The sequence below is a fragment of the Marmota monax genome, unplaced genomic scaffold (assembly GCF_021218885.2).
Source record: "Marmota monax isolate L192 unplaced genomic scaffold, Marmota_monax_Labrador192_F-V1.1 WCK01_AAM20220418_F8-fsc00048, whole genome shotgun sequence".
NCBI classification, from domain to species: domain Eukaryota; kingdom Metazoa; phylum Chordata; class Mammalia; order Rodentia; family Sciuridae; genus Marmota; species Marmota monax.
This window is the reverse complement of record NW_026694895.1, coordinates 11,815,587-11,830,000: the sequence shown is the minus strand read 5'-3', so window position 1 is coordinate 11,830,000 and position 14,414 is coordinate 11,815,587. Positions and strand designations below refer to the sequence as shown.

The following is a 14,414-nucleotide window of genomic DNA, read 5'->3' as shown; positions in this document are numbered from 1 at the left end:
TGTCCTCATTATCGCCATTTCCCTCATTTCTGAAGTGACAGGGCCCCTGCTGTCAAGAACTGAGACTAGAATGATTAACACTGATTAAATGTGATGACTTGTGTTTGGGCTAGCCTGGGAATGTAACGATTATATTTTTATAGAAAAATATATTATGTCACACAGCTGATCTTCAGATTAACATTTGGACCATACCCATTTATAAATTGATGTTCACATTTTAATATATCTTATTTGTCACTTAACAAATACATTTAAAATAATATTAATATATATTTAGCTGTAGGATAGAGAGTCAACTAGAAATAAGAAAACATGAACAAGAGAAGGTACTGAAACTATTTCTAAGCTAGATTAAAAGATTGATCAACATATGTTTTCAATAAGCAAAGCCCTGGCAAAATTTATTTGGCTTTTACTGTCACATTCTGCCAGCTAGAGGCTAGGCTTCAGAAATGTATGAAATTTATTAATATATTGTTTGCATTGTCCATATCTCAAATAAACTTGAAACCAGGAAGTATAGAAAAGACAGAAACCTGAAAACGAATCTGTCAGAATGAGGCACTTAGAGAAAACTGGACACAAGATTATAATGAACATATTTAGTTACGAAAGAGAAGGGGAAGATTACAATACGTGCATCTTTGTTTTTCGCAAGTACCCTGTCACAGCACAGGATGTTACAAACAAGGACAGCAAAAGTCGCTGTGTTTCTGAGAGCAGAGAAGCAATCAATTCAGCATATTCGGATTCCATCAATGATTTATGACCATTTAAGAAGAAAAAGGAAATATCAATTTCTAAATTTATATTTAATATTTACAAATATGTAAATTAGTCTGTCTTAGAAAAGTGTAGCAGATGTCCCTATCTTCTTGATGCTGATGGACTGACTAGGTATTACTTTAAAGTGATAGATTGGCAATGAGAATATGATATTCTACTCTATTTCATCTTATTCATTTGGAAGCATTAATTCTTTTAAAGAAGATTATACATGCAATCCAATCTTGACAGCCTGGCTCTATGTAATGGGATGTTCTATTTAAATGTGAGGACATATTGATCTTATTCTGAAATATCTATCTAGTATCTATCAAGAGGATAAAGTTTGAACATTTTCCATGGTGGGTCCTGTTCCAAAATTTTTGAAATTGAATATGTTGTAAAAGAAAAAAAAAACAGTAACTTTTCATTTTCATTTTTTGATTTGGAGAAATCTTAAGCAAAGAAAAGAACATTTAAGGAAGTTGTAATATTTCTTTACACAAGGTCTTTTAGCAGGAGGATAGAACGCGTACTTCAAGGGAAAGTGAGCCAAGGGGCTTGATTCTCCTATATTTTGAAAAGTGGATCATTTTGCTTAGGGGCTCTGGGCCATAAACTGTCACAATGTACAACATTACAATTTATGGCAATGTTCCTTCACATACACCACATCTGAGCTCTCATGAAAATGAATTGAACTAAGTAAATCAATTTACATTACGACCTTGGATTTGTCTTGACTATTTCAAATTTGAGTTACAGAAGTATTCTCACTAAATTATTTTTATTTTATATAGCCATGTGAAAAGAAACGTAAACACTTGTTCGAGAGCTATTCAAAGAACAGTACATTTGATATGGAATGGAAGTCGAATATTTCAACAGAATATAGATAATTAGCAATGTCTAAAATCAAGCATAGCTATCATTGTGGGTGTATATTTGTGTGTGTGTGTGTGTGTAAGAGAGAGAGAGAGAGAGAATAGGAGTAAGAGAAAGAAGACATTAATATAAATATATATGTGTATATATGCACACACATGCACAAATATATACACACATGCTGTATTCCAAACCAAAACTAAGAAAAATTTAGAATGCCAATAAAGTATAAATAATACTGTATAAAATGTTTATTTAAATGTTCTAGATTAAAGTGTTTTAGTCTAGTTGAATTCTTCAAGTAAATTTGGAATTATATTTTGCCTGTAAGTATTAAGTGAAATAGCTGGCAAGCATATAGTTATTATATTGTGTAATTGAAAATACTTGGTTTTAAAATAAAAAATGATGAATATTATTATTATTATTATTATTATTATTATTATTATTATTATTATTTGTGTGTATGTTACTGGGGATTGAACCCAGCTCTACCAGGTGAGCTACACTTCCAGCCTTTTTATTTTGAGACAGGGTCTTGCTAAGTTGTTGAAACTGGCTTAAAACTTGCAATCATCCTGCCTCAGCCTGAGTAGTCACTGTGATTATAGGCATGTACTACTGTGTCTGGTTTACTTTTAAGAGAAATTAATTTAAATACCATTTTGAACTTTGGTGATACAGAGTGAAAATTACCAAAAGTAATTTAAAAATATTTTCTGTTTGTGCTATACTGATGGTCATATTGAAGGATTAGACTCTTCATATTATAGTACAATTACATTAATTAGCATTCAGATACTGTTTTAGTGAAGATTACATAAAATCTACACCATAACTCCATGCTTTAGAGGGTCTCGGGTATGAATTTAGGTTATCTAATATCTAATACTATCATATTCTAATACTTAGAAACTCCACCCAAGTCCCTAATATAAATAGAGTTAACACTAAAGCATAAAGGCTAGAAAATAGTTTATGTTGGTTATAATCAGCAAAAATTTTAAATAATAATGCAAGTATTGAGACGCTTAGAACTTCAAGAGATTTAATGCTGATACACAGGTGAAAAGAAAACACTCTTAGAAATAAATGTACATCCATTTAATATTTGTAGGAAGTCAAATGATTTTCCTGAAAGATGCCTTCACTCATTTTTGTATCATTTTCAATTATATCTGAAATGAATTACCCCTTCTTGACAAACATATAATATTCAGCACATGATATATTGTTCTCTAGAGGTATGCACTATACTTGTTTTCCATTAGAGTTGGTCTTTTTATTAATTATTATATAACTAGAACCAAAATATAAAATAAGTGTAATTACTAAATAAAAGACATTAGAGATGGGATAAATTTTCAGTTATTTGTTTTAACAATGAAGAAAACATAGTTCAAATATATACCTACATTATAGTCATTTGTATTTGTATTTAGAATGCATTAATAAAATCAATTTTTATCACATACCTATTAGCTGAAAAGAGTTGGCCAAAATCCATTCTGCGTGGTATTGGGAAATCAGTCTGGGAGTCAATTTGTAGAATATTCACTTTCATTTAAGTCAGTGTTTCTGTAGAACGATTGAAAGTTTCAGAATCTACTTGTTATATTGCTCTAAGTAATGAAATATTCAAAATAATTTTGGATTATCTTTCTTAAAGACCATACATTGTAATCTGGAAATAAATAAACAGAACTGTCTTACTAGTTGGTGATCATAGATATTTTCAAAATAATGTGCTATAAAACAATACTCATAAAGTGTGTCCTAAATGTCATCTTCTATGAAGATTCTGAAAAAATCATATTAAAAAGGAAGGAGGGTTGTTTTCCATCCATGGTGACACTCACTACTACTAAACTGCTTTCAAACAGGGGCTGGTTTTCTGTATCATACATCTACCTGTATTCACTCATTGTTGACCTTGAGGCTGTTTAAATACTGGAATTCCAGGATTCGACACTTTCCCTTGGCTCAGGATGCTCCTGCTTTGCTTGCCTCAACAGCAGCAGCATGAGCGTAAGGCCACCATATTCATTCTGAACACTTCTTTCTTTTTGGCCAGTAGTACAGGACTAGTAAAATGTCTTATTGAACAATTGGAGAAACTAGAGAAAATGTCAATATTGGAGACTTCCCATTAATGTGTAAAGATAAAATATACCTCTCCACCTTTGTCTTTCTCTTTTACTTTTCCTCTCTCTTTCTCTCTCTCTCTCACTCTGTCTTTCACCCTTTGTATGTTTCTATCTCTCGCACAAACTCACCCCCACAGAGTAACTGTGTTGCATATTCCCTTCTCTACCCTTCTGTAACCGTGCTGCTTTGTACTCTTTAACTGGGTTATGAGATCAGTTTCTACAATACCTTTTGGCCTTTGGCTTCTAGTTCAGTTTGATTGATGGGGAACAATGGGATATATTTGGAAAGTAGAAACATGTGCTTCCCAATGCAGACCATCTTTTTTGCCAAAGGTCACTTCACTGTTTGAGCTCCCTCTTTACATACTGAGTGACAACCTTGGTGTGCCCTCATACCACCTGCCCCTTGAAACTTTGGGTGGCAGTTCTTTATTTCTGTTTGCCTTCTTGGGTAAATGCATTATCTGTTGGTTGTTTCTCCTCCTACACCCTAACCACTACTTTTAAAATCATCTTTTTAGCTGGGTGCCTATAATTACAGCGACTCAGGAGGCTGAGGTAAAAGAATTTCAACTTGGAGGCCAGCCCCAGCAGTTTAGTGAGGCCCTAAGCAACTTGGTCAAACCTGTTTCAAAATAATAATAATAATAATAATAATAGAAAGGTTTGGAGATGTGGCTCTATGGTAAAGCACCCCTGGGTTCAATTGCTAGTACTACTACTGCTACTACTACCACTAATAATAATTATTATAATTATAATGAATAATTATTTTATTAAACTTGCCTCAATTATAAATCAGGTACCTATGAGTAATCCTCTTATTTGAAGTCCCCCAGTCTCGACCTTGTTTTCCTTCACATCTCTTTTTGAGGAACACACTTCCCAGGTTCTCATTAGGTAAATGCAGGCCTCTGTTCTCAAGGATCATATACCAAAGACTCTGACTTCTACCCATGCCTGGGTAATCCATAGTACCCAGTAATTCTCAACAATGTATTTACAAATCACTGATATATGTTCTTTCATAAATTGCCCCTTTTGCTTGCTAACTTCTATACTCTTGTGTATAGTTTTTTCTAACATACAATATTCAACCTCCCAAAGCAAACAATGATTGTGTGGTAGCAAAATAAAAATTTCTATGAATATATCAATAATTTCCTAAAAGCACTGTATTGACAAGAAAACTTTTCTTCATAGATATGGCTCTATACACTATTCTCCAGAAGGTTATCACTCTCCTTTTCTCATAATTTAGATTCCACAGGACCTGAAGTGCCTTGTACCCCTATTAGAATGGCTAAAATCTAAAACACTGATAACACAAAAGCTGACAAGGGTGTGAAACAAGAAGACATCCTACTCACTGAGGTTGGGAATGCAAATGAGTACCATGGCTTTGGAAGACTGGCAGTTTCTTATGAAATCAGATACATCCTTACCATATAATTCCCCAATGGTACTCATTGACATTAACCCAGAAAAATTGAAAACACGTCTTTGCTAAAACTGACATATGTATGTTTAAAGCAACTTTACTTAGTAATTATCGAAACTCGAAAGCAAACAAGATGTCTTTCAGTGGGTGAATGTGTAAATAAACTGCATCCAGACAATGGAATATAATAAGCACTAAAAAGAACTATCAAGCTAAAAATGTCATATTAGTTAAATAAATATTATTAATTGAAATAAGCTAATTTGTAAAGGCCAATTAATTTATGATTTCAGATATATGACACTTTTGAAAAGATAATATGATAGAGACACTAAAAAGTTCAGTGGTTTCCAAGGTTTGAGTGGTGAGGTGAGATTAACAGTTGGAGAACAGAGGATTTTTAGGGCAGTCAAACTATTCTCTTTGATACAGTAATGTTGTAAATAGATATAATGATCTGTCAATAGACATGAAATGTTCTACACAAAAAGTGAAATCTCATGTAAGCTATAGATTTAAAGGACAATAAAGTGTATGCCAACGTCAGTTCCTGGATTGTAACAGCCTGTTGGAGGCAGGAAGCATGTAGGAATGTTCTATAGCTCCTGTTCAGTTGTATAGAGATCCTAAATCTGCCCCATTATCAAGTCTATTTTAAAACAAATTTGTATTTGGGGTTTTCAATTCTTTTTGCTTCCTCATCCAAATCAAGATACCCCAAGCAGAAGGCATTTCAGAAAAGTTATCTTCCGTTTTACAGAATGATTACTCATCCTTCTACCCCTTTGCCCCCTAATTCAAGAATCAAGGATTATATAGATTTCTTATTTTTATGAACTAAACATATAAAAGTGAATAACGTCAAGTAAATCACATTTTATCCAGTAATTCATCCAGATATAGCCTACATGTATAACTAAAAAGAATCAATAAAATTAAAAAAAAGTAGTCAATAAATAGTTTTGCCATCATTGCACTGTTAAAAAGCTATGGTAACACGAACTTTTATAAGTCTATATAGACTAACATGCAAAATTAGAGCTAGAGAAAAGATCACTTTTCAGAATTCCAGATTTCTCAATATGTGAAAAAAAATAATACTGTTTTGAAAAACCAAATCACTCTTCTTTAGATTTCATCAAATACCATATGGAGTCTGTCTACTTTCCAGTGATAACATCTTTCAAGCTATTAACTTGAAGTTAATATTTGAATCATTGATTAATTTATGTCTCTATAAATTTCTACTATGACTTTTATCCTTGCAAGTTTTTTCGTTTATTAGTGTTTTTTTACAATTTACAAAAAAATACTATGTACATAATTTCCCAGCGTTTTCAACTTCATAAATTATAAATGACTGTGATTTTTTAAAAAAAAAAACTAGACATAGACAAAAAGATCTATTGATTCAAACCGAGAAATGACTCTCCAATTTTTCTTTCTTTTTTCCCTTTCTTATTCAGTTTTCCTATTTCAGTCACTATCTGTATCCCATTATTAAATTTACCCTTGTAATTATAAATCTCTGTGTGTGTGTATGTGTGTGTATGTGGGTGTATCATTTATATGCTAAATTCAGACAAAGAAAAATCTGGTAACCCCCTTTCAACAAGAAAATAATTTCAAATTTTTTAGCATGTTTTTCTAGAACCTTGAACATTTAGTCTTGACTTACTTTTCCTATCCTACTTCCCTCTACTATCTTCATTCTTGGACCCCTAAACTTTATTCTCCAGACCCCAGAACTTGTCAGCCTTAAGATAGTATGTGTTTCATGCTTCTGGGTTTTAAATTTATTCCCCTTTCTTATTAAAACACACTTTCTCCGTGAAAATATATAGTCATCATCTGAGACCAGGCTAACATCATTTGATCTGTAAAGACTTCCCAACTTTGTCCTCCCCAGAGAGAATATTGAAGATAGCGTCAATTCTTATAGGTCTTTATATATACCTATGAAATTTAAATCAGTCTATCCTACTAGACTGGAAATTCCTAGAGGAAGTATTCATTTATGTGTTTATGTAAAACATATACTACCACACCTGATAAATATTTTTGGAAAAATGAAGGGATAAATGAATGGATCTCCATCTATCAAACTGAGGCTTAAAGAGGATAAGCAACTTGCCAACACAAGTAGAAGATGAATTAGTTAGGAAGACAACATGGCTGTTTCAGAATTCTACTCTTCTTCCTACATAATCACCTTGTAAACCTTTTCAAAAAATAGACGTGAACACTCAGGTCACCCAATAGGTCAGAGTATCTGCATCAGGAACCAGAGGATGTATATTTCTATGGCCATCCAAGCAATGTGCCTTCGCAGCAAGGGCTGAGCATTCATAACTGTGTCATGTACCTCTCACACCTTAGGGCATCAACACACTTGCTGGCTCCACAGGAACTGAAATTCTGTGCCGATATTTCTAGAATTCCAACCTTTAGTTCTATAAGAGAAAGCAGAGGGGAGTGGGGCTGGAATAGGGAGAAAAAGGAAAATGTTTCAGAAGAGAAGATGCGCTCAAAGCATGCTTGCCAAGGGGAGGCAGTCAGTCAGCATTTGCAGGAAGTCAGTGATATCAGTCAGAAGAAATAATCCAGACTACTGCAGAGCTGCTCATACCTGACATGAACATGTCAAGACAGTAATAATTTGCCTGGGAATGACAGAAAGGAAGGTCTGTCATTTTTTCATGTTAGTGTAAATTTCAATAATTGCCCAACAACCACCTGTTCAAAAGAACATATTAATTTCTGTGGGCTAGGATATAAAATTTTCCCCAAATCTACCACATATTCATGTTTTCCCTTCAGCCACACATCCTTGAAAATAATGCTCTAGAATAGTTAGAGAAATATATAGAAAGAATATCTCTAAATACACACTTTTCATCATGTAATTTGTTTGCATTTGTTTGTTTTGGGGCCACAAAGATTTAATAATAAGGCATTCAATAATTATTGTGAGAGTCAATACAAATTCCAAACTTCTGTTTACTGATCCTTGCTCCGCTGGTAGTGATTACATGAATCCCTTACCACTTTAAGCAATAAACAGTTTTATTTCCTGCCTCCCTCCTATCCCCTTACTCTTACCTACTAGGTGTTGCGTTGTTGGAATATGGATATCACAGCAAGTTATTTACCTGGAGGAGCCTTACTTTGTCCCCTGTTGGCTTGCAATAATGATCATTGCTGTGATTCTCCTGGCTCTCTCCTCCAGCCACTCCACGGGTTATTGCTGGTACTTCCCTAAGACCTCACGGTAAATTCAATAGCAGGACAGTGTGATTGTTTCATTATCTCTAGGTTGTGTTTTCAGATGCTTTCCTTCCTTTCTATGTTGTTGAGAAATTTGAAAGCTTCTAAGTAACAAGCATTGAAATCCTTAGGAGTAACTCCCTTTGTCCCATCCGCTATTTCTATGGTCTTGCACAGTTTACTTTCCCTTTGATCTTAGTCCATGCAGTTACTTGGAGTAGATTTTTATAAAATGGGAGATCCCTATGGAAATACTGACATTTCCTCAGTCATTGTGACTACTTGGGGTGGTTCCTGCTACAGACATTTGTTCAGAGACTTTTGTATTAAACATAAACTTAATTTTCTTAGGTGCATCAAGCTGATCTTTTTGTTGTTGCTGTCATTTGTTCTGTAAATTATTCATGTACAAGATTTAAAAGTTAGGGAGAATTTTAAGACAATTTCATTAGTGTTTGTGGGAATAATTAGCAGAAGTTCATAGATATAAGTACAACCCAATGTTTGGCACACGGCAGGTAGGCAATACAAATTCACCTGCAATACGTGATATCTGTAGTGAAAGAGACAGAGACAGAGAAAAACAGAGACAGAGGGGAGAAAGAATGGGAGTCCACTTTCAATGTCTATTTCATTTATCCATGGAAGAAACAGTGCATTAAAATTTCAGCAATGTATACAGAGCCTAATGTGAGACCTTTTGGAAGGATGCTTTAGAGGCACTAAAAGATTATCTCTGACATTGAAAATGCCTGGTCTCTTGTCCTTGCCTTTCAGAGTCTCTGTGTTCAAAGGCGTCGCCTCTAGAAGGACTGGCTGCAGTGATATGCTTATAGCTCCATTTGCAGACTTTCTTATAGGTTCATAAATGGAGACTAGAAGGAGGAGGGAAAGGAATAAAATTTAATAACTGAATAAAAATGTAAATAAAGATTTGCCTAAAATTACTTGTCCAAGAAATAATTCTCCCTCCCCCTTAAGCTAATACTTTGATAAGCTCAGTACAGTGATCCTGATTTGGAGCGTGACCTTTGAAAATGCTCTCCAGCTTGATTAAAGATGTATTAAATTTGTTTAAATAAACCTCGTTGTAATGGCACATCATTTGTAAGAAGCTATTAGGGGGCTGGAAACTGTGCTGCTGTATTTGCATGAAAATGTGCCCTGCTAGAATTGAGGATCTCTCCTGAATTAACTGCAAAAGGAAAGTGACACTTTCATAATTTTTTCTGACAAAAGAAAAAAAAGAAAGGAAAAAATAAAAAGGAAAAACTTTATGTAAAGCTCTATGGGAGAGGAGAGAGCTGCATGTCAATAACAGAGCCATAGATCAAGTCTCTGCTCTTGGGCCAACCAGCAATCTGATGTTCTCAAGGTATTTGGCTAAACACAATCAATAATATTTATCTGTGAATTACTTTGCTTGTAGAATGGCTTCATCTTTGAGTCTGTGTGTGAGCGCATGAATTGTTTGAGAGTAACCAGATCCACAAAGATATTCAAAAGAAAGCTGCTTTATCATATGTCTTGAAATCCCATGACTGGAATTCTCTCCCTGGCTTCAATTTTGGTGTGGTCTCTGGGTTTGTGGAGAAGCTTAAGCACCCAAATGCCTCCACCCACCACTCCCAAATGAAGTATATAGTTGCCAGATGTACTGTAATTCCTGCCAATGGCTCCCAAATGAGCTGCCACTCTGATGAAAAAGGGTCTCTCCTCTAAATCAAATATTAAATTAAAACCTTTCCATCTTCTTGTAGGAGTCAGGGTTCTGGGCCACCTGCCAACTTGCAGGAACTCCGCCCTCTGTCTAGTCACCATCTCCCCATCTTGTCAGGTAAAATAAGCCCATTTTTATCCAAGCTTGTTCCTGATTCGACCTTATTTTTTTCAGTGATAAAAATTTCTACTTTTATCTTTTTGCTGAAAATCAATACCATCTATCCAGTGTAGAGAGTCTTTTGGTTGAGGTGTTCAAAGACCAGTTTGTTCTCTTTTGCCCATGTGAAGGTAAAGGAAATGCAATGTGGCTTGCGATCCAGCAGCTACTCTGTTCCCTCACTGTGGTAAGAATTTTCACATTTTTTCTCTTTTCCTTTCCTTGTCTCTTCTTCCCTCCTTCTTTTTTTTCTTTCTTCCTTCTTCCCTTTTATTTTTTCTAATTTTAAAATAAAGATTAGTTAACAATTCCCATAATTATAAATTGACAAACCAAAGCTCAGTTAGTAGCCTGAAATCACTTAATTAACAACTAGTTGAAGCTGCATTTTCAACTCAAGTGAGTCTGTTTCTCTAATACCCATGCCATCTCATTATAGTAACTTTGACTCAAATTACCGTCTGGGGATCTTAAGTTCATGCCCCAACAGGTATGACTGGTAATAACTGTTCCAGAATCAGAGAATTACATGAGTATGTACCCAACAAAGTAGATTATTCACACAGAAAGACAATTTGATCCTAGACAATTTGATCCTAGACAATCATGTTTAGGAATTTGTTGCAAATTATTGAGAACATCTTTATTTATGATTTTTTAAAATCCTGATACTTTCAGCTTAATAGTATTAGATAGCATGCTCTTAAAAAATCTAATTCAAATTGAGGTTGAATGTGGTAATCAAATTGAGATATATATTTTGTAATTTGACTTGTGACTTGGTTTTTCTACTCTCTTAATTTACATGAAGAAATTCCAAAATGTTTCAAGTAATAGAAACCTATTCAGATTCAGTATATGGTTTCTGTCACCTTCAAGGTGACAATGCACACAGTTATAGAAAGTATGAGAAAATGAAAGGAAGGCAGTGACTCAGGGAGGATCTGCCAGAAGAAAAGAAAATGCAAGAGTGAGCATTGTTTTTTGAGAGAAGATCAAAGCATGTTTTTAAAAACACTTCCTCTTGTTGTGACATTTGATTTTTTTTTTTTTTTTTTTTTTTTTTTTTTTTTTTTTTTTTTTTTTTCCTTTAGGAAAAAAGATGTTTATAAGTGGGATTATTTCATAAACGTCCCCTGGCCCTGAGTCTCTTCTCTGGCTCCTTCCACAACAAAGATGAAAAACATAACCTTCTAAAATAACAAAACCCTGCAGCAGTTATCCTCTCAAGGACTGAGCCCAATAAACAACAAATTTTACATAAGTAGTCAAAAATCAAACTCACTCTTTCAAAGGGCAACTATAATATTCAACTATAAAACTTGTAATTGTGGTTTTCTTTTTTTTTTTTTTTTTGCTTTTATTTTATTTTATTTTTTTTTTTAATTTTTTATTGTGGGTTGTTCAAAACATTACAAATTTCTTGACATATCATATTCCACACTTTGATTCTAGTGGGTTATGAACTCCCACCTTCACCCCATACACAGATTGCGGATTCACATCAGTTACACATCCATTGATTTACAAATTGCCATACTAGTGTCTGTTGTGCTCCGCTGCCTTTCCCATCATCCACCCTCCCCCCTCCCCACCTCTCCCCTCCCCTCCCCTCCTCTCTCTCTACCCCCTCCACTGTATAACCCTGAGGGTCTCCTTCCATTACCGTGCAATTTACCTTCTCTCTCCCTTTCCCTCCCACCTCTCATCCCTGTTAAATGTTAATCTTCTTCTCCTGTTCTTCGTCCCTACTCTGTTCTTAGTTACTTTCCTTATATCAAAGAAGACATTTGGCATTTGTTTTTTAGGGATTGGCTAGCTTCACTTAGCATAATCTGCTCTAATGCCATCCATTTCCCTGTAAATTCTATGATTTTGTCATTTTTTAATGCAGAGTAATACTCCATTGTGTATAAATGCCACATTTTTTTTATCCATTCGTCTATTGAAGGGCATCTAGGTTGGTTCCACAGTCTTGCTATTGTGAACTGTGCTGCTATGAACATCGATGTAGCAGTGTCCCTGTAGCATGCTCTTTTTAGGTCTTTAGGGAATAGACCAAGAAGGGGAATAGCTGGGTCAAATGGTGGCTCCATTCCCAGCTTTCCAAGAAATCTCCATACTGCTTTCCAAATTGGCTGCACCAATCTGCAGTCCCACCAGCAATGTACAAGTGTACCCTTTTCCCCACATCCTCGCCAGCACTTGTTGTTGTTTGACTTCCTAATGGCTGCCAATCTTACTGGAGTGAGATGGTATCTTAGGGTGGTTTTGATTTGCATTTCTCTGACAGCTAGAGATGGTGAGCATTTTTTCATGTACTTGTTGATTGACTGTATGTCCTCCTCTGTGAAGTGTCTGTTCAGGTCCTTGGCCCATTTGTTGATTGGGTTGTTTGTTCTCTTATTGTCTAATTTTTTGAGTTCTTTGTATACTCTGGATATTAGGGCTCTATCTGAAGTGTGAGGAGTAAAGATTTGTTCCCAGGATGTAGGCTCCCTATTTACCTCTCTTATTGTTTCTTTTGCTGAGAAAAAACTTCTTAGTTTGAGTAAGTCCCATTTGTTGATTCTAGTTATTAACTTTTGTGCTATGGGTGTCCTATTGAGGAATTTGGAGCCCGACCCCACCGACTGTAGATCGTAGCCAACTTTTTCTTCTATCAGACGGCGCGTCTCTGATTTGATATCAAGTTCCTTGATCCATTTTGAATTCACTTTTGTGCATGGCGAGAGAAAGGGATTCAGTTTCATTTTGTTGCATAAGGATTTCCAGTTTTCCCAGCACCATTTGTTGAAGATGCTATCCTTCCTCCATTGCATGCTTTTAGCCCCTTTATCAAATATAAGGTAGTTGTAGTTTTGTGGATTGGTTTCTGTGTCCTCTATTCTGTACCATTGGTCCACACGCCTGTTTTGGTACCAGTACCATGCTGTTTTTGTTACTATTGCTCTGTAGTATAGTTTGAAGTCTGGTATCGCTATACCGCCTGATTCACACTTCTTGCTTAGCATTGTTTTTGCTATTCTGGGTCTTTTATTTTTCCATATGAATTTCATGATTGCTTTCTCTATTTCTACAAGAAATGCCATTGGGATTTTGATTGGCATTGCATTAAACCTATAGAGAACTTTTGGTAATATCGCCATTTTGATGATGTTAGTTCTGCCTATCCATGAACAGGGTATATTTTTCCATCTTCTAAGATCTTCTTCTATTTCTCTCTTTAGGGTTCTGTAGTTTTCATTGTATAAGTCTTTCACCTCTTTTGTTAGGTTGATTCCCAAGTATTTTATTTTTTTTGAAGATATTTTGAATGGAGTGGTTGTCCTCATTTCCATTTCAGAGGATTTGTCGCTGATATACAGGAATGCCTTTGATTTATGCGTGTTGATTTTAAATCCTGCCACTTTGCTGAATTCATTTATTAGCTCTAATAGTTTCTTTGTAGAGCCTTTTGGGTCTGCTAGATATAGAATCATATCATCTGCAAATAGTGATAATTTAATTTCTTCTTTTCCTATTTTTATGCCTTTAATTTCTTTCGTCTGTCTAATTGCTCTGGCCAGTGTTTCGAGAACTATGTTGAAGAGAAGTGGAGAGAGAGGGCATCCCTGTCTTGTTCCAGATTTTAGAGGGAATGCCTTCAGTTTTTCTCCATTCAGAATAATGCTAGCCTGAGGCTTAGCATAGATTGCTTTTACAATATTGAGGTATGTTCCTGTTATCCCTAGTTTTTCTAGAGTTTTGAACATAAAGGGATGCTGTACTTTGTCAAATGCTTTTTCCGCATCTATCGAGATGATCATATGGTTCTTATTTTTAAGTCTATTGATGTGGTGAATAACATTTATTGATTTCCGTATATTGAACCAGCCTTGCATCCCAGGGATGAATCCTACTTGATCATGGTGTACAATTTTTTTTATATGTTTTTGTATCCGATTCGCCAGAATTTTATTGAGGATTTTTGCATCTAGGTTCATTAGAGATATTGGTCTGTAGTTTTCTTTCTTTGAAGTGT

At 34.9% G+C, this 14,414-nt stretch overlaps 1 long non-coding RNA gene across 1 annotated transcript in view; it reads right to left on the bottom strand.

The window, feature by feature from the left end:
* LOC131423504 (uncharacterized) overlaps positions 1 to 8,503 on the bottom strand; it is a 37,561-nt gene extending 29,058 nt beyond the window's left edge. The window contains exons 1-2 of the long non-coding RNA XR_009225167.1: positions 8,397 to 8,503; positions 3,129 to 3,231 (exon numbers count right to left, since the gene is read on the bottom strand). This is a non-coding gene — a long non-coding RNA (uncharacterized LOC131423504). The remainder of the gene's footprint in view (positions 1 to 3,128; positions 3,232 to 8,396) is intronic.
* Positions 8,504 to 14,414: the final 5,911 nt, after the last annotated feature.